The following is a 24,326-nucleotide window of genomic DNA, read 5'->3' on the forward strand; positions in this document are numbered from 1 at the left end:
TGTAATAATCTTAAATTTAGATTCTAAATCGAGTTTGTCTTGATTTGAGTTTAAATAGCTTATCTAGTGCTTTCTATGGAAGATGTTTTGACTTAATTCAAGTAAATGTTACTTGCCTTGTCTTGATAAGCAACTTTGTCTTTATTTTAGTTATGTTTAACTAGAAACAAGGGACCTGTCTATAAAACATCCACTTCAAGGCTAAAAAGCCTTATTTTAAGCACTAGTATGGCAAGACGAAAAAAAATGAATTTCAAGCATCAGCTCTGTGGTCCCTGAGCAGTGAGGACACTGTTGGGAGGGGCTGCCAGCTACTCAGTACCCCCTCCCTCTTCCTTCAAGGAACGTCTCTTTCCCTTGTTATCTGGTCTCTTATTATCTATGGCATAAGCAATACTGGACAAAGAACAATATCTTAATTTCTGAGGTTGTGGTGCTTTTCATTTATCACACCAAACAATCCATGCCACATTACACATTTAAACATGAACAGCTTAACACACTATGTATGGCTGAGCGATATGGATAACAAAAAAAAAAATCACAATATCTTTGACTTTGATTTTCACACACTTCATCAGATGTGGACGACTATAACGATTGCTCTCAGTGGTGTGTGCGAATTTGGCGCTTGCTGCATTATTTAATTATGCGAAGACCCGCCCCTACTCTGCTTCTCATTGGCCCTGAAAGAAGAAAAACCTGGAATGTGCATCCATGTGGTGTTTGTATCTCTCATAAAGTCGGAAAATGTGTGACTTTATTTACCATGTGTTTGTCAGAAGCTGGATCAATGACAATATCCACTAAAAGATGTAAACAACGAATGCCAGTACTATAGTATTTACATCGAGAGATCCTCCTCAGTCCTCAGTGTTTACAAGTGGATGGCTGTTTGTGTCCAAATGATGGCAAACGGGGAATTTCCTATTTCACGAGGATCACCTGAACGCACCACAAGCCAAGCGCCAGTGGAATGTAACACGTTGTTCAGTTCACCTTCACCTTCACCAGAGAGGCAGGACAGCGACCAAGAAGTGCAGTTAAGGTAACGTTAGTAACTGAGCGTAGGAATAAAAGTCCATAGGCGTATGTAACATATTAGTGCTTTCAATTTATTAAGTATTAGTACATTCATTGGTTAACTGTTAGCTGAATTAGCTAAGATTGCTAGCTAACTACGAAGCACGTGTTGCTAGCTAACCTTAACCTCACTAATAATGGGGTATGTAAAAATTAAGCTAGCTAACGTTAACTACTCTCAGATAAATAAACTGTCTGTAAGGAACACACAATTAGCCGACGTTAATATCATAGTTTTCTTTTGGTATTCAGTCATTGTATCTGTTAAAAACTAGCAGCTAGTTAAAAACACAAAGGGTGGTGGTAGACTAGCTAACGTCGACCTAGCTAGTTCATAGTGAATCACAGCAATTTTACAATTTAGTGTCTGATGCCTTTTTTAATGTGATTTTTTTTGGGGTTGACTTTTAAAATGACAGTGGCCGTCTTTTCCTGTAAATTACAGAATGCTTCTTCATGGTGAGATGGATAGATTTGATGACACAACTGTGTCACTCTTAAAAAGGTAAATCTCTTGTTAATTATTTAGACATCTAACATCTGTTTGCTGTTTTCTCTGTATCAAAGTTCTATTGATTTTTACACTCAGGTTTTGGACGAGATGGGCCGAATTCTAGAGGCAGGCAACAAGAACTTCACTGACCAGATCAAAGCCAGATGGGAAAGCTTTTGCGAACATGCGCTGTTCTTTGGAGTGTGGAACAAGTCGTTGAAGCCACCAATGGGTCTGGATACATGTAAGCATAATGTATAGATAACACTGATGTTTTATAGGTTGGGGGTGACCATTTCATGGCCGCATGGGATGTGATTGTATTAGCTTATTTTCATTATTTTGATAGGACAGGATCTCCTTTTTGATGACTGAATGATGGCAAAATGGTAGTTATAAGGTAGTAGTGGTCACTAGAGGGTTTAAACACTACTACCTTATGTCATGTATGGTGACCCTTATTGTTTTGCTTTCCCTTGTGCAACTGACAAGTGCTTTTTATATCCCCTGCAGTGAAAGTGTCAGGGATATTATAAATTCACCCCGACCGCTGCCCCCCCCCCCCACTATCCAGCCAAACTTTCAGTTTGCTGATCCAATAACTGCAATCGTTTTTATTTCACTCTTTCATTTCGCTGTGCACATTCAATATCCCTAGGAGAACCGTTTGATGTTGGTGATCCCACGCTCTCTGTCTTAGCGCAACATTCAGGCCAATTTTGAAAAAAAAGTAGCACCAGTTTATGTACAATTTCCCAAGGTGACATTAAGATTCATGTCGCTTCAGGGATACGCATACACTGTCTTTCACCAACAGCATAGTTTTTCCATGATTATCTTATACTCCCTTGGGCTCTGCACAGAACTATTTTTTTGCTTTTGTGCTTACTTTTTTAGTTACACAACGCTTAATGTCAAAGTCAAATTGCCTAATAAAACAAGCACAATGCATTTGATCATGTATCCATGTTGTTTTTCAGCTGGCTAAGCGATTGCTTTCATGAAGGCACTTCCCTCAATGTTTCCTTCCCCAACTGCCCCACCCAAAAAGCTTGGGTCAGCAAGTGAGGCACTATTCCATGTTCTTGAGGTGAGTCTGAGTCAGTATCAGTTAAACTGAAATAAAACTTGATATGCCCTGAGGTTTAAGTTGTTTCTACTTTTTGTCTCTACTTTGTTTCTCTCAGCCATCCGAGGACCCCAATACGTTTCTCCAGAAACGGCACATCACCAGTCCAGTCATCCTAGACTCTACTAACCTCCTCCTGGCTGTTGGCAAAATCCCACTGATGACCCTACCTAAGGAAATGATCCACGAGGCTCCACTCATCCTGATGGGGTGTTTTAACACCTTCCACCTCACCTACCCCAAATGTGTTGCTACTCTCCTATCCGTCATCCAGACTGAGGTACTGAAGGACAGTATTCACGAGCGTGACCTTACTCATTCATACAACAATAGCAATAGCTGAATGGGCAGAATTCACAAAAAAGTAGAGAACTTGAATTCTGTGTCCAATGTTTGTAAGTTCTATGAGGATGTATATATGTTGAAGAGCTTTGTTCATTTAATAAATGATCCTGTTTGTTATGGACTGACTTAATAAAAACGTGTTTTTTGAAAGAATTGTCATGTTTACATATTTTAAGAGCATGTGTTCTAATTTATCTCCCTAAAAACAAGAATTTCATTTCATGTAACTTGTTATCGCTTTTATCCAAAGCGACTTACATTCTCAATACTGTGGGCAATCCCCAAAGGAACACTTTGGGGTGAAGTGTCTTCAGGGACACAACGACATGCTGACTGCAGTGGGGTTTGAACCTATGCTCCCCTGATCCCAACGCACTACCCACTGTGCCACACGTCTCCCTAAATCTCATTTTAAGTAATTTGATGCTAAAAGTACCCTAGTTTTGAGTGATAATAGGCTTCTTTTGCATTAAATAGGTTTAACTAGATTGCTTGAAATGAGTCTTTTTAATCTTGTATGTGCTATAATGATAGTCGGACAGCCTGACTTGTTTTAAGACATCTTATAAAGTGAAATTTGCTTACTGCACTGGCAGCCAAATGTGCTTGTTTTAAGTGCAAGCATGCTTATATCTAGAACGTTTGGCCTTAAATTTGACAGGGCGTTTTTGCATTGCTCAATTTGCACATTACCAAGGGTCAATAATATGTTAAATGAGACCAAAGCTGCTTATATCACTTTTTACTTTGTATATAATTGTTCTAACTTAACGAGATGATAAGGAACAAGGGATAGACTGAAAAAAAGTACTCAAGGAGCCTTGTCAAAAACAAGGACTCTGAAAATCATTGATTGTTTAAAAAAAACACATGTTCTCCAAAAAAGAACGCAAACGCAAGAGAGCTGTCACTTTCCAAACATCTATTTTGACTTCTCCCATGCAACGCCAATTCAGGGAATCATTCAGGCTGTCTTGTTTGTTTACTTCTCTATGCTTACCAGTTCAAATGACAAATAAGTGAGTTGCTCGGCTGGAGGAGGAACACTCCCAAAGAAAATCTCTGCTCTGAGTACGCTGTCATTCAGAGCTCTGATGTGAAAGTATAGCAGGACAGAGGGGATTAACATGTTACGATAAAAGATGCATTTACCCCCAACATTAATGTTTAATGTGTAAGAGCTACAGCCACTCCGACTCCAGTTTAGATTGAATTATTCACAGTACAGAGCTGTTCGGCGGCTCAACTTCCCGTCAGTTGTAGGGACGAAAAGACAGATACAGGATTCTGATCTGATGTAAAAATGTGTGTGAGGAAATGGACGCACACCAGAGTGTGTTTAGATGGAGTTGATGACTGTGCTTGATGTGGTGGCATCTCCGCACCTGCGCTGCCATCTGTGCCCTGCACCCCCTGTGCCCACTGTGCCTTGATGAGCACATCACACTTCTTCTGTCCTCTGGAAGGAAGAGACAAAAACTTTGGATTGGTATGTGCTTTAGAAGTACAACAAAAGACCTAATGGAAATGGCATTTTGACATTGAAATTTGGGGAAATAAGGCTCATTTGCCTTCTTGGCAGGAGTCGGGTGAGAAGTATTTATCACTCTAATGGCTGTACAGTAAATTAGCCGTTTAGCTTTGCAGAAAGGCTACACACAGGGAAAAGGCTAGCCTGGCCCTGAACCTCTCACACATTTATTAAGCAACTATCTTCTGTTTGGTCATCTGTGACTAAAATACGCGGTTTTATGGTTGGGTGTGTGACAATTACCCCTTAGACCGGTGTTTGTGTCTAGGATGACACTCAAAGTCGACGTCAATATTTATTTTGTCACAGTTGCTTGTCACTTGTGTGTCAACTGACTTGTTTGTCAATGAAGATAACGTCAAACGTGATCTTTTCCATAAAGAAGGTTTGTTTTTAAATGACACTACTCATGTGACAAACAGACATTTACATATATTACCTACCACACCTAAACTGATAGTAGAACCTTAAGGTCACAGACTAAGCTGCTGTTTTTGAAGAGTTGGGTTTAAGAATGTGTTGTTCGTAGATACACTTAACCATACCCTTATGTAGGTAAACGACTACAGCATGAATAGAGCAGTTCACATACTTCCTTTGTGCTACGTGTGACTGGAGGACCCAACTCAAACTGTATAGGAATCTCAGAGCAAAAGTGTCCCTGTGCAGAGTCAATGGCAAATCGTACAGAAGTGGACAGGTGGACTAGCCTGTGCTTTCAAAACTGAGACCAAGCAAAGTGAAGAAGAAAAGAATAAAAAAAGGGAAAATTAATAAGCAGAAGCTTAAAAAAGGACAAAGAAACTTATCGTGCTGGTGTAGTTCATTTAAGAATATTTTCTATGAAACAACCCCCTAAGGCCCACTGAAGAGAGGACATAATTAATTAGACAAACACAGCATTCCGACTTCATACACACACAAAAACGCACCCTTACAAGCCATGACAATAAAAGCATCTTAAATAGAAGTCTTGTGTCTAACACTTTCGCTAAGAGCTGCACTATTTCATTAGCGATGCGAGTTGTGTCCGTGCTGCATGCCTTAAAGGAGGATGGAGGGACATGGCTGGAGCATTTAGTGCACTGCACACATCTACTGTACAAAAGCAAAGAAAACCCCCAGAGAAGGCTGCCACCCCCCTGAGGGGCACTATGCGCCTCCTAAGTGGATCACTCTGCGTTGTCACAACGTTTTCATAAAGCTCGGTGGGACGGGGCTGTGTACGCCTTTCATCACCAGCAAACCTTAATGAGCTTTGTCAGGCTCGCTAATGCACTTGGTGGTTTCACTGAGAGTCTGCACATGTTTATGTGCTTTCTTTACCGTCTCAACACTATACAGGGAGGAAGAAAAAGTATTTGAATATTCAACTTGAGCCATTAACATATACAATTGTTGAGGCTATTGTTAGATCTCGGTCCCCCCCCCCCCCTGCTGTTTGTTTGCAGTGCGGTTCACTGTGTGGTCAGGGCTGGTCAAGGGCAGAGTGGGACGCTAACTCCGCTCTAATTGTTGCCGGTCATCGGTTAAATGTTCCCCCTGTTTCTCTCTCATGCCAAGAGGGGACATGTTAATGATGAGGGTGAAAATAAGAGAGGATAGAATCATGGAGGGAAAAAAAACCAAGATGAGGAGGAAGGGAAGGAGGTTAATCACAGAAGTAGTGAGCTTCTGAAGAGACCGTTTTAAGAAGAAAAAAGGCCATGATGAGTCAATCATGAGAAGGATGATGATGGTCTGGCAAAAGGCATTAAACATCCTCTCTTCCAAGGAATAAGCTATATGTACAAATCAAGAAGACGGGAGAAGTAAGAGGTTTATAATGGCAACTGATGGATATGACATGTTGACTGGAAGTACTGAAAGAAATAAGAAGGATAGCTCTGACGCTTTCACTTTTAACCAATAAGTAGTTCTGCTCCCCAGGTTTTTAAGGTTTCCTGAGGTTAACACACATCTCTGTGATTGAGAGCATTACTCTCAGACAGGCTTCACATTAAAACACCTTTTTCCTATTCTAATCCGTAGGCTCATTACAATATAAATGCAGTAAAAGACGTCAGTGTGGATCTTTGCAGGGGTGTCAGCTTTTTTTTCATTAGAGGCTGAAGCAGGTGTTGGAAGAGATGTGGATGGGGAGAAGTTACAACAGCACAGGGATAATAAGGGATAATGCTGGGCCTTTGATGTCTTCTACCTGTGCCGAGACGGCCTGTACAAAAATCACAATACAACATGCTTGAACTTAATGTCTTCCTATTACGTCTAATTATATATTTAACTCAAAGCAAAATTGGAAAGCAAGACCTCCGCCAAGGCAGTTACGATATAAGTGAAAACTAATGTGTGTATCCACCCTTTGATTCTTTTGTTTCCCAAAGGTTATTATACTTCTTGGCCCATGCTACACTCTTGTACCACATAACATAGACATCAGGCCAATTGTTTTCTGTAATCATGTTGACGAACCAAACTAATAAATAATTGTATTGGCTTTGGTAACTATTGAAAGGGACATGTTTTTTTACTTTTGGTTCAAAATATGTTATCTCTTTTGATACCCCATTAATTATTTCCCTTCTGTCAAATAAAATCCATCCTCCCTTGTTCTGTTTCGGTATTTTTCTCTGACACACACACTACTTCCCTCTCCCTGATATCCATCTCTGCATGCTCCCCTCTCTCCAGGTTGTTAGACGTTAATCCCCCCCGGAGTGTGGGTCTGAACGCTCCCACTGCGACACACCCTTGACCCCTTGGCGTATACTTGCATCCTTCACATGAACTTAAACACACACCCATCAATCCTCCATTCGTTTGCCTTTTTTACACAAATACTTTACTCCCTTCCAACACTCAAATCTTCTCATTTCCAATACTGTCCTCTCTCCAGACCATTACGCCTGCCTCTTCTAGTACTGCGCTCTGGTTTGACCTTAAAATCACAGCTGAAATTACAATTTAAGACCATAAAAATATATTAGAATGTCTTGAATGTACTTATTAGAGATCTCATTTCCCCAGAGTCACTGACAGGATTATGTGTGCTGCATGCCCACACTTGGATTATTATAACAGGGTTTGTCCTGTAGCACAATGTGGATTGTATTTGCTTTATTAGTATTGTAGCACATGAGTGTTTTATCTGATTTATTAAATACAATTGGAATTAATTAATTTCTGGTTGTCATTTTGACACTGTATCATGACTGTGAAGCATATATTTAGTTATTTTAGTTCTTTATTAAGGTTTGCATCATGAATCACATATCTGGTGCAGACCTAGCTGAGCTTCACTAGAACTGTAAAACATTTTCTACAGCCTGGCTTTTGTATAAAAATGTCTACATTGTGTAAATTGTCTTTTTCAGCAGCAAGTCCCACTTGATTTCCTTGAATGTCAGGGATATGTAAAGGAATTGTGGGAAGTTGACTTGTGTAATTAGAAGTTCTCTTTCACTTTGCATCTCCATCAATAGATATTCAGCTTAGTGGACCTTCCCTCTGATTTAAGTAGACTAATCGGAGGGCCACCATCACGATCATAATAGTCATGATCATCATCATTATGATGTCCCTCACTCTCTATCCACACTGTACTGCTACCCTCAGCTCTCAGCTACCAACAAAAGGAGGAGTATTGGAAAAATGCCAGCCAATCCCACATCAGTCAACAAACAGCTGTGTTTACACTGGGTTTCACTTTCACAAACAGGACATCTGTCACTTTCAATTTGATTGCATGTGTATGCATAAACAGGCAGGAATGTATTGTCTTTTTCTTTATAATTATAACGAGTGGCAGATGGAAGAAGAGTGGTGAATCCTACCAGCCACTCATTTTTCCTTTTATATTATCCAAGCCTCTATGTGTGAGTCAAATGTCGTCCTTGTCTCTGCATGATAATGTGGTACACATGTGCAGCAGGTGAGTTGACTGTGTCGATGTGTGTGTGTGTGTGTTTGGGGAAGAGACAGGGGGAATGCAAATCCCACCGCAATGTCACTCAAACAACACTCTTCACGCAGCGGGCGCTTTGTGTAAGCATACATATGTATTGAAGTAAAAATGATATTCAAACATATACATTTATACTGCCAATTTCACATACCGTATCCAAGATCTAATCAATTATTCAGCGCCCACAGATTCTGTTTTAATCTCTTTTAAATCACACAGAAAATGTTTAATACATGGCATCAAACAGCTACAGCTCTTCAGCTTTACATTAACAGATTGTGGACATGCAAGCAAGCAGCTACTTATGCACATGAAAATGCACCAAAGATGAAGAGCAGCGGGTATAAACAATAACATGCAGGCACCGTCATACTGTACTGCCACACAGCTTGCATTAGTCTATAACTAGGCCATGTCAAGCCCACCTCATCTCCCCGAACAAACACACACGGTGGGTAATGTTAGCAGACAAAATAACCAAGCTGTGTTCTGTCTCCCATCTTAATGCAACCTGACACAAACCAGCGGTTCCGACACAAGACTTTTCCATCTCAATGTGTTTGTGATAGCTGTGCTACTTCAATCAAGGCCTCTTTGTTTGTCTGTTGCCACCTTGTCAGCTCGCAGGGAGGCTGCAGCACTGAACAATCCTAAAGACATCCACTGTTACAACTTGAGGCCATTTCATAAAGGGGCTTTATAACATGCTAGTCTTTTCTTAAAGTAAGGCAGCTAAAGATCAGCAAAAAACACAGAGGACTAAAGGACAAACCACTCACTATGTTTTGTGTTCAAGAGAAAGAGAATTATATGAGAGGGGAAGAAGGCAAAAGAAAAGAATAAATGGTACACTATTACACACAAAGTTATACATAAACCTGAACCATGCTTTTCACTCACCTGCATGAACACATTGTATTTTCTAGTAAGCTTTAACTAACCCGAAGCAGACACTGCCTGCATTTTAAAATGCTATAAATAGTATAATAGGCTTATAAAGACAGCCTGATCTCTATCTGCAACTGTGCTGAAATACCAGGTTTAAATAGAAGACACTTGCAAAACATTTGATTTAGTATTTTAATATGAATGTTATACATGAAGCTACAAGCTATTCGATACAGCCCCTCCTAGTTGTAGCTTTAACGTGCTGCCATCATGCACTCCTCAACTGAGACACACATGCATAAAGCTAGCCCCACATACTGTATGCAAGCACATGCACTTAAACACACATACATGCTTTGCAGATACTTGGCTGCTGACAAACTGCTTACACACCTCTCCGGGTGCCAGTGCCTTGAGTCAAATCATCCAACACTCCTCACAGAGGGAGCACTTAAGCATCTCTCTCCCCACGGGGGCCACATTGAAGGTGTCCTTTTGTTAACTACACCATCATGGACACACAACTACACGTATACACACTCTCCTGAACACTCACAGCCGCACACACTCGCACGCAGACTCGCGGCCCGTGTACACACCGGTGGAGTAATTACAGACATTTTAATCACTGAACTCTACTCCTGTGGGGCACAGCAGACATAGCAGGGAGTGGGCAGAAGAAGAGGCCCTTGACTGATTTCAACCTTGACTTAATGACCGTTGTTTGAGCCTGAATGCTTTGCTGCAGCTACTTTGGCAGATGCCACTTCTTTTCAGGGATCTGTTGAAGATACTCTGATGGGTTCAAATCGATTGAATGCAGCACTATTATTTTTCGGAAAATTAATAAAGATATTCCAGGAAGTAATATCGGCTATGGAACTTCAGAATGAATTTGATGGATTTAGGGTATATTAGTCATTACTAACATTTGAAACGCTGGGGGGTTAGTTTTAAGCCTTGGGCATTATGACAGGATTGAATTTAAAAAAGAAAAAACGCTGTTTAAAACCATTTGCTGGGCTTGCATTGTTTACAACCTAATCACACATGATTTGCCAGGGAAATAGCTTAATCCAAGCTTTAACTTCTCTGCTTTTGGGTAGCATTGAACAAACACAAATCAAGAGACAGTGTGGCAGGAGGAATAAAACCCTTTAATCACTTGTTTGTTTATATATTAAAGAATATTACTGCACACAGCTCTGACTTTCATAACTCTCCTTATCTGAGGCAGCAAAACGGTAAACAACAGGACTGGCTTCCAGGGATCATATCACCTGTGTTTTGTTCCACGTTGGAAAAAGAAGAGGAGGGGAAGTACATGAAGCCAGGGAGTGAGTTTTTAGTTTGTTGGGTCGAGCTCCCAGAGAGGACGGGCCCTCTCCTTGACCCCCCCTGTGCCTTGCAGTGCAGTAGATTAGCAGCAGCACAACAGAGGCCAGTGCTATCGCCGCCTCGCAGCCTCCTTAGCCCCACAAGATGTCACTCTCTCTCTCACACACACACACACACACGCGCGTGCACACACACACATACCATGTATACATCACTTCAGGGGACATTACATTGACTTACATGCATTTCCTGGAGACTTATCCTAACCTTAACCATAACCAACACATGCCTAACCCTAACCCTTTACCTTACCCTAAACCTAACCAAGTATTCACCCTAAAATTAATGATCCCTCTCATGGGGACCTCCATTTTGTCCCCATAAGGGAAGCCAGTCCCCACACGTGACTGTGTAAACAGATTTAGGTCCCCACAAGTATAGTAATGCTAGGACACACACACACACACACACACACACACACACACACACACACACACACACACACACACACACACACATACACACACACACACACACACACACCATATTTGGCCCTGATTCCTGTCGGTGTGCCTGAAGGTTCATTAGTGACACTGAGGCCACTTCAATAGGAGCAGCACTTTCAGAGGACCCTGCAGACACACACCCACACACTTTGGTGATTCTATATATAAGTACACATCTTTATGTCCTTACTGTATGTATATGCCTTTGAGTTAACATGTGTACAGAGATAAAAGAGTATTTGTCTCTCTGACCACTCATCAAAAAGACCATGTGACTGCAGTTGTACAGTGCGGCTCTGAGCTTGCATTAACCAGCGGGACTTACAGTCTGTAAAAACTCATGTCAGGATCAACAATTCACTGCCTAATTACTTCAAGGTCAATTACAGCAGTGCTTTGAAGTTTCGCAATGGAACATCAAAGGTGTTTTCTTTTTCACCTCAGGATTTCAAAGCAGCAATATGCAGTAAAGTAATGTAACAAAAAAGAAAGGAGTTGAAAATGAGGGTAGACATTCCGGTTACATGATTTCAATGCGAGGATAGGGGAAGAGGAACATGACAGAGAAACATTTGTCATATTTATTTGATAAGATATTGCATGGGACTTGTCATACATGATGCATAAGGTGAATGTCATGATCACATGCCGGTCTTCAGTTTAATCTCCTTCAGAGCCGGTGAATTTCAGGCAAGTAAATGTGAAATGATAAAAAAAGAAAACAGGAAATTCCGTCTAAAGTTACAGTTGAATGATCATTTAACAATTCTGATGTGGTCAAATTGTACGCGTTTTATAATTACCATTTGCCTTTAGTGTTTTGGCTTTTTTTCATTGTCTAATGAGGCATAGCCGCTGACTTTGAAAAGTCGTAAACCACACAATTTGAAATGTTAACATGTTTAAATAACACCTCATTGCTGCTCCATGAAAATTACTATAATTTGGAATAAGAAATCGTTACCCATAAAACTATTAATGGATTGTATTTGTTCAAGAGTTTGACTCTGGACATTTCTTCTATTATTAACATTGTAATACAATTATTCAAATTATTAGTTTTAAGTGGCCACACCGGGGCTTATCTTCCGGTGTTTAATACGGTGTGTGAATCGACTTCTGCTTGGTATGATTATGATACCACAAACTTCAGAACGCCCCCACTGTCCTGTGAGTTTTGATAGTGACTGGGAAATTAGATAAATCACACAGCATCAGATGACAGAGGTCGCCATCCTAGCTGAATTTCAATGTGCAATATTCAATTCTCCCGTGTGTGCCGGGGCCGAAAGTAATTGCACATCCCTGTGTGCCTGTGACATTTCACATCTTGTTTCAAAAGGGGCTCATATGCCACGCTTCATGAAATATGCTCGCTTAATTCTGGCTAACTGACTAGTGGTGTATACGGTGTAACATTCAAAAATGAAAAGGGGGGTTCAACCTCTCCAAGAGGAATCCAGTTGCACAAGCCAATAAAACGATGTACACATGAATGCTAATTAGGTGGTTTTATACACATGAAAACTGTTGCTTTGTTGTGGTGTAACATGAGTCTGTGATAGAAGTAAAGAGATATTTGGTCACATAACTGAAAATCAGTTGTGTAAAAATTAAGCCACTTCTCATTTACGTATATGTTTTCATTTGTTCAAGGGACGCTCTTTACCCTTCACTTTTATCAAGTATTGATCCAAAAAGATTTCTGTGCAAAATTGATCTGTGAAATCGATTATTTGTCGAAAACTGAACACATAATTGTGCTACCCACATTCTAGCTTGATAAAAGGGGAAATCTTATTGTCATAATTTGTTTTTCTGCTCGGACATGAATACGCAGTTCACTGTTCCAAAAGACAAACTTTCCTTGATGTCTTGCTAGAAAATAATTGCAAAAGTAGTTCAGAAGCCGTTGGTTCTAATACTTTGATGTAATGGGGGGTACAGCCTCTGAATAGCTTGTTGAATCCCATGTTTTCTGACTGAGGCTGCCAACAAAACAAATGACAGGGTTGGTAGGCACTCCAGAGACCCAAATCTATTTTCACAAGCACTGCAAAAGTGAGTATTTCATGATATGTCCCCTAAAAGACAACTCTGTCATGTCTAGTGCTGTTTGAAGCTTTGACAATGTATCTGCAGTCCTCAAAACAGATAAAGCTTAATAATGAACGATGCCAGGGGCACAACACACAGGGCTAATGCATTGGTGGTGTTACTCACAATGACATGTGCCCATTAAGTGTGGTGGAAATTACTGCATTTTAATGGATGACACTGTCCCGGGAAACCATGTAAACAACCAGCCTGCAGGATTCGAGTGAAAAATGAATTCTTCATAATTTCTTCTTTGACTGGCCTAAATTGACCCAATGTATCAAATCTAAGCTGTAAACAGTACGCTCAATCACCTTTAAATCACTTTGTAGTGTATTGTAACCTTACAAAGTGATTGTTTTCGTATCAGAGGTGGCCCATGCATCTAGATATTAATTGACACTCTTAGTATCTTAAGAAAAAGTATGACAGAGGAACCATTGATGTCCACAACATCAGTCATTTAGAGTTCATTGCAGGAACAATAAACAGCTCGTCCTTCATGCCTAGCCTGTCTCCACCTTATAACTACCCAACATGTAGAATCCACTAATCACACCGTTGTTTACCTCCTCATGGGGCAGATGACAGCCAGTGACACTCTTTGTATGTGTATGTGGGAGAAAAGGCTTGCGAGGTAGTGTGTATGATGAATCCATCTCCCCGCACCTCTCTGAATTAGCATTGCTAATGCCAGTAAGTGGTTTAGGAGTGGTGCCATGAGGAATACCAAGTCAATCTGGCCACCAGTGAATGTGTAGGGGTTGTCTGTAGTTAGACTGCGTCACGCTCGCCCAGTCAGACACTATCCTGAATGTCAATGAAGAACTGCCAGGGACTCCGCTACCCCTTCATCAGGGGTCACGCATGGAGAGAGAAGGAACTAAGTAAAGCCTGCGTGTGACTGAGTCTGTGTTTTTTGAGTTGATAACTCTGTATGCCTGCAAGTGCGTGGAGGTATGTGTTTGTATGCGTCTGCATCTGTTCAAGATAGCAATGTGTCCTAGTGCTGTCCGTCCCTTTTGGGAAGGGTACAGAGGAAGAATGAGGTGAACCAGCAGCATCCCCAACTCGTCCTTGAACAGGAAGTGCTCACGTACTCTCACCACACGCTGCCTCTGCTCTTGCCATCATACCTGGAGGGGCACCGTGACGCGGCCCAAGAAAGCCCAGATTGTCGCCTGAGTTTTCTGACAACCCCCACATTTTCCCGCATCCATCACCCCTGACCCCCTGCCATCCGTGCCGCAAAGCATCTTCCCACAATGCACAAGGGCAAGATGAACGAGCCTGTGTCGTAAGTTGGCTGACAATCCCATGAGCCACCAACCTTAGGATAATCAACTTCTGGACTGCTATGGCCTGATACTTCTTCAGAGATAAATGGGATCTAAATACTGTGTTCTGCATATCGCCATGCAGTCAAACACTTTGCGTGGATAAAAAAAAATAAAAAAAAAGTTGGCACTTATTTCGCAATTTTTGGGTTTGCAGGCATTCAAGGAACTATAGGTTACTTACGTAACCCCAGTTCTCAGAGTAACATGAAGTGAGATGTCTCACTATGGGATGCGCCTCATCGCGGAGCAAACAGAAGCATCAATCTCATTACGCCAATCCTGATTGGCTGGTGAGCTTGACGTCAGCGTCAGGGAAATCACCCCCTATAAGTAGCTTGCGCCACGACGCATGCGTCATTCAAAATAAGCACCTCTTCTCGCTTCACCATAGCAAGGAGGGCCGTCTGGTGAGACATCTCACTTCATGTTACTCTGAGAACTGGGGTTACGTAAGTAACCTATAGTTCTCATTCATAACACTCCGTTCGCATGTCTCACTATGAGAAATTGTAGCTCCCGTATTGTCAGACGAGCTTATCTCGAAAATCACCAAACCAACCAGAACTTAACAGGTAGAGCTCTGACTCAACCAGGTGCCCAGCACTGCTTGAGTCACACTGGGAGCAGAACGTCCAGCCTGTTAAGAGGCAGACAAAAGTGAGCGGCGAGGACCAGCTCGCCGCTGCACCAATGTCTTGGATGGGAGACATCCTGGACAGAGCCCAGAATGCAGCCAGACCCTGAGTCGAAAGAGCTCGCGGACCCGAGGGTGCCTGCGAACTCTGACTCGTATGAGCCCCAAAGCAATTGCTTCCACAAACCAGTGGGAGAGCCGTTGCTTAGTAACAGGCTTGCCCTTATAAGGGTTAGCCCAGGACACAAGGGGTTGGTCATTATGACGAAGCACCCTTGATCTGTCCCTGTGCGTAAAGCACGGGCTGGACACGGCAAATCCGGCCGCTGTTCCCCGGAGGAATACAGTGGCGGGGAGGATGCCTCAATGTCAAATGTGGTACCTGAACCAACCGCCTTAAGATAAAGGCAGGGTTGGGCTTCAACCACACTCTGTTTGCCCTGGGGCGAACTGAGTGCATGAAGACTGTACAGATAGTGCATGAGTGCCACTGGCTCGCTTGGCAGCTGCCAGGGTCAGCTTCATGTCACACTGTATTCAGATTGTACCACTCACGGGCCAGGCCCATAGAGCCAAGCGCTCTGGGTGTGGGTGAAAGATCGCCCCCCCCCCCGCTTGGGACAGTATGTCCCTGCGTAGTGCCCGCACAGCAGCTGATATATCTCCGCTAGCCAGTACATAGCTGGCCATTGTGGAGCTATCAGGATAAGTGTGTGGCGTTGCTCCCTCACTCTGGCCAGAGTTGGGGGTATCAGAGCCAGGGGTGGGAACGCGTACAGAAGGCCCGGGGGCCAATCGTGCGCGAGTGCATCCACGCCTAACGGTGCATTTAGATCGCGCATCGAAAAGAACAGCTGACACTGAGCATTGTCTTTCGATGCGAACAGATCCACCGCGGCTCTGCCGTAACGCACCCACAGCTGGCTCACAATCCTTGGATGTAGAGTCCAGTCTGCATAAAGTGGTATACCTCTGGACAGTAGATCTGCCCCGAGGTTCATCACTCCCGGTACGTGCGTCGCTCTCAGAGAGAGGAGACGTCTACCGCTCCATAGGATCAGTTTGCGCGCCAGTGTGGGAGAACGCAAACCCCCATGGCGGTTAATATACGATATTGTGGTCGTATTGTCTGTCCTCACGAGGACGTGATGTCCCCTGAGGAAAGGCAGAAAGCGTTTTAGGGTGAGAAACACCGCTAAAAGCTCCAGGTCGCATCTTTCAGGTCGACTGATGTAAACCAGTCGTCTTGTCGCACGAGCCGCAGCAGAGATGTGTGAGTGAGCATTCTGAACTTATATCTTTTTAGATATTTGTTCAGAGCCCTCAAATCAAGTATTGGCCGAATTCCGTTCCCTCCTCGTTTGGGAACGAGGAAGTACTTGGAATAGAAGCCGCCCTGACTCTGCTCGGCGGGTACAATAGATATAGCCCTCTTTTCTAGGAGTGAGAGAATCTCTCTCTCCAGAATATGGGCTGACTCTCCTCGGGCCTGCGAATGCAGAATGCCCGAGAAGCGAGGGGGGGTGACGGTGACTTGGAGTCTGTAGCTCCGTGTAACTGTCTTGAGAAACCCAAGCAGATGTCGTGAGCATCTCCCGCTGTATGCTCCTTAGAGCCAGCTGAGATGTCACGTCTCTTCCCCTCTGAGTCTCTATTTGTTGTGTTATGGGGCCCTCCAGTGTCTGAGCACTGTGGTGCCCCATTTCGACAATCCCCACCGACACAGCGCATGCGTGTGGCGGTGGTGCCTTCACAACCCCAGCCGGCACTGCGCATGCGCGTGACGGTGGTGCCTTTACAGCTCCAGCCGGCACTGCGCATGCGCGTGACGGTGGTGCCTTTACAGCTCCAGCCGGCACTGCGCATGCGCGTGACGGTGGTGCCTTTACAGCTCCAGCCGGCACTGCGCATGCGCGTGACGGTGGTGCCTTTACAGCCCCAGCCGGCACTGCGCATGCGCGTGACGGTGGTGCCTTAACAGACCCGTCAATTGTCCGCCCTTTGAGAGAGGCCGTAGCTGCTCTCAGAAGGGGAACAGTTGACGGACTGTTTATTGTTTTTATTGTTTTTCTTTTCATTTTTTCGAGCTGCGCCCTTGGCTCGAAGCCTGGATGCGTCAGCGGAAAATGTTTTATGACAGAAAAATCAATAAGTGTGTGACATGTGTTTATGCAGACTTGAGGATGGTGTTGAGGCATCTCTCGAGGCGGCGGGAACACATTTAGAGCTGGGGAACTGTAGACTTCCAGCTCTGTCACAGAGGGGAGAAGGAGGGGCTGTCACGCCGCTCGCTTCTTCTTCCTCGACTGCTGGCCGAAATTCTGGGTTGGCTGCGCCTGGGCTGCAGCCGGAACCGGAGATTTTCTAGGCCAGCTCGCCCTCGTCCCCTGCCTGGGCTGGGGACTCGGGGCGGACTGCGACCTCTGCGTTTTCGGTATTTTGAACCGAGCAGGGTTCGGGGCAGCTTGGACGAAGGGCTGCCGCCGCGAAGGCAGCGGCTGGGCCCTTCGAGGGAGGCAGAGGTGGAGGGCCTCGTCCTCCTTCTTTTTCGACTCGCATCTCCTCTGCATGGAGGCAAGAGCGGAGCCGAAAATCCCCTCGGGAACGATGGGCATGTCAAGCACATCCTCCTTTTCCCGGTCTGGGAGGTTGGTGAGGTTGAGCCACCATGATCCCCATTGTTTTGCCCGTGGCCTGGACGGCGCAGCGTTGGACACAGAGACAAATGTCTGTGACCGCGGCCAACTCATCCAGAACGGCCGGTCCAGGATTACTCAACATATCCTCACAGAGCTCCGCTTGGTATGCGGTTAGCAGTGAGGAAACGTTCAGAGCCCTGGCGGACAACGCTGCGGCTCTGTAGGACCGTTCAGTCATGGTCGACTGGAAACGGTCCACCTTCGCTGGCAGCGTGGGGTTCCTGCTTGGTGACGGGCCCATCCTCGGTAGGAGGTGGGCTGCCACCAGCAGTTCCATCGGCGGTATGCGGAGCAGGTCGAGCCTCGGCGGGCGAGACCATGGTGAGGTCTCGCCGGGAGCTCCCGCCTGGTGAGGCGTGTGGCTCCGTTCCCGCGTCTCTTGCCGCCACCGGGTCCCGGCCTGACACGGCGTGGGATCCCAGTTCCGCAGCTGCCGCTGTTAGTGAGCCCCAGACCGACACAGTGAGGGGCTCAGTCTCTGCGGCGGACGCCCCTGTGTCTTGATTGCCAAACGGCGAATCAGTGGACATGAGGGAGTCCTGTTCCAACAAGCTAGCTTGGTGTGCTAGCCGTCGGTGGAGGCTCTTTCGGGTGAAACGGGCACAATGCCCGCACGAGCCGGGGTTGTCGATAGCCTCCTGGGGGTGTTCCAGCCCGAGGCAGGACGAGCAGACCTGGTGTGAGTCTGTGCCTGCTATCTTCAAACCGCAGCCGCATGACCGAGCCTCAGAGTCCCTGACTCCTCTGGTGTGAGGGGGAGAGGCGTCCATCTTGTTCGCCTCGTGGCGTGGAGAGGACCCGCTCGTAACAGGTACGTCGTTGAGAGAAAAAGTGTTACCAACCCGTCCTTAATCCGGAGAAAAAGGGACGGTGTGGGTCCTTTGTTCTCAAAGAATATTGACTGGTGTGTCAATATACTTCTAATCCTTTTCTCCTCCGTGAGAGAGAAAAAGAAAAGCGTCCTCGCTTCCGTGGTGTCGGTAGTAAGGGGAAGCTAGCTAGCAACAGGTGCGTAGCTAGCTTGAGAAAAATCAAAACCTTACCTTACTTTCCGGGGAAAGAAACGGCGAGGTCGATTTTAATACTAACTGGCGTTAGTATTACCGTCTTCTTGTGAAGCAGAAGGAGTAGCCGGCGAGCGCCCGTCGAGTGAAATGGTTATATTTGGTTTCAGTCTGTGGACCGTTAAGCTTGTCCGGCTACTATAGAGATGTGCTCTGAAGAGAGAAGAGGTGTTTGAATGACGCATGCGTCGTGGCGCAAGCTACTTATAGGGGGTGAATTCCCTGACGCTGACGTCAAGATCACCAGCCAATCAGGATTGGCGTAATGAGATTGATGCTTCTGTTTGCTCAGCGATGAGGCGCATCCCATAGTGAGACATCGAACGGAGTGTTATGAATGAGAACTACAAGCAGTGAACGAGAGATGTGTCCTTTAAAGCACTTAAATAGAAACAAATGTGGTAGTAAAATACTTGAAAAAAAGAGTCCCAAAGGGGATCAAGTCACACACTCATATGTGTTGTACGTAAACACAATTTGTTTGAAATTGCAGAGCACGCATGTTTCAACATCCTTTCAACATGAAATGGAAGTGTGGCATATCAGCTACATGATTATGGTAATCTTCAAGATAAGACATTTAAAAGCAGTCGTTTCCGGGTCTAACCGCTTCTTTGTGTTGAGAGCCATCCATGTTGTAATCACACCGTTAGCAAAGGAGGAGGAGATGTGCAGAAAGAAAGGCAGAACATATGTATGTGTGAGTGAGGGACAGGGAATAAAGACTCTGCCTGTCTGAAACCTGGTGAACTGCTCAAATTCTGATAAGGCAGTATATCGCATGTGAGCGAAGCTAAGATACTCTACTGCACACCTACACTCTATTTAAAGTCTCTATAGCTGTCTGAATTAGTCTTTTTCAGGCAAAGACCTGTATCTCTTACTCAACCTATCCTCAGTGATGTATATATCTACACATTTACATGTCTGCTGCCACATACATTGACCTTCACTCACCATGTAGAGTGTAAGTACAAGTGATTGGTAGATAGAGCGGAGGGGCTGTAAGGGGGGGTCAGGGAGGTCAGCAGTCTGCATGCATTATTTAACAGAAAGGGGCACAGAGGCAGACAGCAGGTCAGGACCTGGTGGAGGAAGACCTGACGCTCAGAGAGGCTCGGCTCAGAGCCAGCAGTCGCCCTCCGCTGGCCACAATCTGAAATGTGGGAGCTAATCCATATGCATTGGCTCTTATGTAAACATGAATGTGTAGTTTGAATGTGATGAGGGTTTCACATGGCTTTGAAGTCTTCAGAAGCCATATTCAGCCTGAAATACTCTTTTCTTTTTAAGTAAATTAGGCCAAGAAAATGTATTATTTTTCCATAATACAGACCGGACTTTAGTTTCTTATTTCACTACTGAGGGTCCAGATGGTAATTAGGACTACAAAAATACTTCTATTAATCAATAGCTAACAAGTACTTTTGTTGCATAAACCCTTTTTTGTTTTAATTCAGGTCTTTTCTACTTTCCCAATGTGCTGTGAGGGGATTTGACCCGATCTAAACTTTCGAATATAGTGATAACAATTGATCAGCAATTGAATACGTTGATTACGTTTGAAATGGCTGATTGTTGACTGATAATGTATTCCATTTGTTTTTCTACAATATTTTAGCTGCTCATATTGCAATGAAGTAATGAAGTTGAGTGAACCCTGCATGGTGTCCCTGTTTACCCGGAACAATATAAAACAGATCAACAAAGTAGTTATAAATATATACTACTTCTTTGATATACAGACTGAGATCATTACTACTGGTAAAAGTGGATTTTGTGTTTGGTAACTCTTTAATAATTAACATTGTTGCCTTCAGTGCTTATGCTGTACATGTGAATGTAATATCCTGTTTGTTATTGCATCTCCTATAAAATAAATGAAGGCAACTGATCAACAAGAGACGCAGGGGGCTAAATCCCCACTCACGTAAACTGATTAATTAGACCATAAGTCATCACAATGAATCTGCTCTGGGACTACAGCATCTGCACTTGTTGAAATTACCAAATGTGCTTTGGATGAAATAAACGAGGTCTGGATATTGCCTCCCCATGAAGCAGACCATGTATCAAATGAGGAAATGAGCAATATTGTGAAAATTGTGTTCTGAGGTACCCAGCATAAATATCACCCAACGGGAGGGGGAAAGCTAAAATCTGTGTGCCTATAAATGATGCATTGCTGTGTGACAATGGAGAGAGAAGATGAGACTGCTAAGACAGGCAGGCCTCCTTGTGTTAGGGATGGACTGCAAATAAAGGAGATAAAGGATAAGAAAGGGAGAGGGTTGAATCACAAATGAGGAGGAAAGGGAGAGCAGAGGTGCGCAGCGGCAGGAGGGCAAGAGGGGACGAGTTGAGAGGAAGTATATAAGAGAGGAAAAGTAATGAGGGAGACAAAAAGAGGCAGTAGAGAGACAAAGAGTAGGTTTGAGGGAGGGTTCGAGGGCCTCAGTGGTTGTTAGTTTTAATTGGGCCTAAGGCTCCGGGACATGCAACGACCACATCAAAGGTCAGATATACATCAAGCACTGCTAGGAAATGCAGACCCACGTGGGGAAGGGCCGCAGGGCAGAGAGAGCAAGACCAGATATATTTTAGAGAGAAATAAGGATATTTTCTTGACTTATAGATATGTTTTGTAAAGGTGTTTTAAATGTCCCCTATCATACTGTTTTTCATCAATATTACAGACACATGCATTTCCTAACATTCGATGTATATGCTGTAAAATGTATTATCTCTTCGATTTACACACGGCATCTATTGCACGTCTGTCCGTCCTGGGAGAGGGATCCCTCCTCTGTTGCTCTCCCTGAGGTTTCTCCCATGTTTCCCCTTAAACTGTGGGTTTTCTCCGGAAGTTTTTCCTTGTACGATGTGAGGGTCTAAGGACAGAGGTTCTAAGGACAGAGGGTGTCGTTTTTCTCATACTGATATTCTGAACAATCTGTGTTGTTGTATTTGCTGTAAAGTGTCTCTACTGTAGGCTATTTTTATTTTATGTACAGCACTTTGGCTCGACCAAAAATCGTTTATAAATGTGCTATATAAATAAAACTTGATTTGATTATAGTATAGGTCTGAGATATATACAAAAGTGTATGGCTCTAAATACCAAACAGATCATTGCGGTATGGTATCCCATAATCCCCTCTGTTTCAGCCCTGTTTCAAAAGTGCTGATTCTCTGTTTGTTACTTTAGATGAAAATAAGGAGCCCCTCCCCACGCCCCTCTGAGAGAGATTTGGTTACAAAGAACACAATGGTGCTCTTGGAGGAGATTCAGGTGATAAGGGGGGGCCCCCCCACGGTTGGTACATTGGTTGCTGATTGGCTAATGGTTACACAAGACAAAACATCGTTATGACATCATAAAGTGGCCAAAATCTGATCAGCTCATTTTCAGACAGGTTTTTATATAAATTTTATATAAATGGATCAGGACAAAAAGAGAGTGAATATTTTTTCCTGAAACGTTCAGAATCTCTTTACACAGAGGGGACACGTGTTGATGTATAAAAGACGTGAAAAAGTGGATTTTTCATAATAGGTGACCTTTAATTTGAAGTCCCATGAAAAGACCAAGCTAACAATGATTTTGTTATCAAGTATTAACTGTGTAGGCAAAGCCTGATTATATCTATTACATCTGTGCCATAGTCAGCCAAACACAATGTAACATGAAGTCCAATTGGAGTCACTGTTTGCAGTTTACAAAATAATGTCAACATGTTTGTTCTGTATTGGTAGTGAATTAGTATTATTAAAAGCAAGGAAAAAGGTATTTGGGAAATAATCAGAAATGCTTATTTTATTCTCAGCTGGGTAAAGAGGAATGTCTTGTTTGATTGACAGCGTGTTTGAGTGCCGATGTAACACCACAGGGAGATATTGCCACAATGAAAACAAAAACAAATTAGATGACTTCATGAAACAAAAACATATTAAGAATACATTTCAGATTTTTGGCTTGAGATTGATGTGATTTCATTATCAGATATTTACGTTTTGGCAGACAAAAACAATACAGTTTAACTTTGGTTGAACCCTGTCCAATTCATTTATTTATTTCAGCATCCAACACATTATAAAAATAAATAAAGGGTCGCTCATAAACTCAGGGTTTTTAACTACAGTGCCCACCAGTTTTAGTTAAGGACTTAGCCTTTTTACGAACTGAAACTTTATGTATGACCAGTTTTTAAATATTTATGGCTCTGCAGGAACACAAAAGCTGGAGCTGGGTGCGACAGACACAGCAGGGGAGTCTGAACCTTATACGATAAAGGCAGCAGTAAACTCCAATCATAGAGCTTGTTGGTAGCACAACTTCTGAAGCCCCCCCAACCTCAAACCTTTCATATGTATATTTCTATGTCTCTATGTTTATGTTTCATCTATTTAACTTTTTAAATAAAAGCCTTTCAGGAAAGACTCAAATATAATTTTGTCCCTGTCAATTACAGCCAGCTTTTCACTCCTCCGTCAGAACATGAACTGTATTTAAGATATTAAAAATCAAGATCATTTTATCCACACTTTATTAAATGATCACATACTACATGACTCTAAAAGCATGCCAGTGTAATCATCTATTTCTCGGCTGGGATTAATGACGTATCTTATTACTTTCCAAATCTCTTGACAGTGGGAGCACATTGTGCTTAAATGTATTATGTTGTATCACTGAGAGCCACTTACAGACCTTGGAGACCAATTTCCTGGGAGAACAAAATCAACATGGCAGTGGAATGTCGATTAACTCGGCCTTAGTTATAATGATGGAAGCAGTGACAGGTTAGCTGCTCTAAGGGAGATAGTCAAGTAGTGTTAATTGACAATAACCTCTTAAATTACGGTTATGTCCAAACAAAATTGACGTGGGAGCATGTGTGTGGGGTTTAGATGTGTGTGGCTATGTCCTAAAGGCTGACTCAGTCATACTTTTAGTGTGTATATATGTATGTGATGCATAGTGTATACGGACAGGATAATATCAGGATTAACCCAAAGTGACACCTTCTGATAGACTTCATGTCAGCCTCATCCTCTGCTTCATTACTCCCACTGACACACACACACACACACACACACACACACACACACACACACACACACACACACACACACACACAACACACACACCACACACACACCACACACACACACACACACACACACACCACACACACACACATCACACACACAC

The 24,326-nt window shown here is 43.5% G+C and overlaps 1 long non-coding RNA gene across 1 annotated transcript; it reads left to right on the forward strand.

Annotated features, from left to right (window-relative positions):
• Positions 1 to 1,000: 1,000 nt before the first annotated feature.
• On the forward strand, positions 1,001 to 1,821 carry LOC117559934. Its single transcript, XR_004571074.1, has 3 exons — positions 1,001 to 1,048; positions 1,529 to 1,588; positions 1,673 to 1,821. It is a non-coding gene; the product is annotated as an uncharacterized LOC117559934 (long non-coding RNA).
• The last annotated feature ends 22,505 nt before the right edge of the window (positions 1,822 to 24,326 follow it).

This window comes from Gymnodraco acuticeps, unplaced genomic scaffold (genome assembly GCF_902827175.1).
Source record: "Gymnodraco acuticeps unplaced genomic scaffold, fGymAcu1.1, whole genome shotgun sequence".
Taxonomy (NCBI): domain Eukaryota; kingdom Metazoa; phylum Chordata; class Actinopteri; order Perciformes; family Bathydraconidae; genus Gymnodraco; species Gymnodraco acuticeps.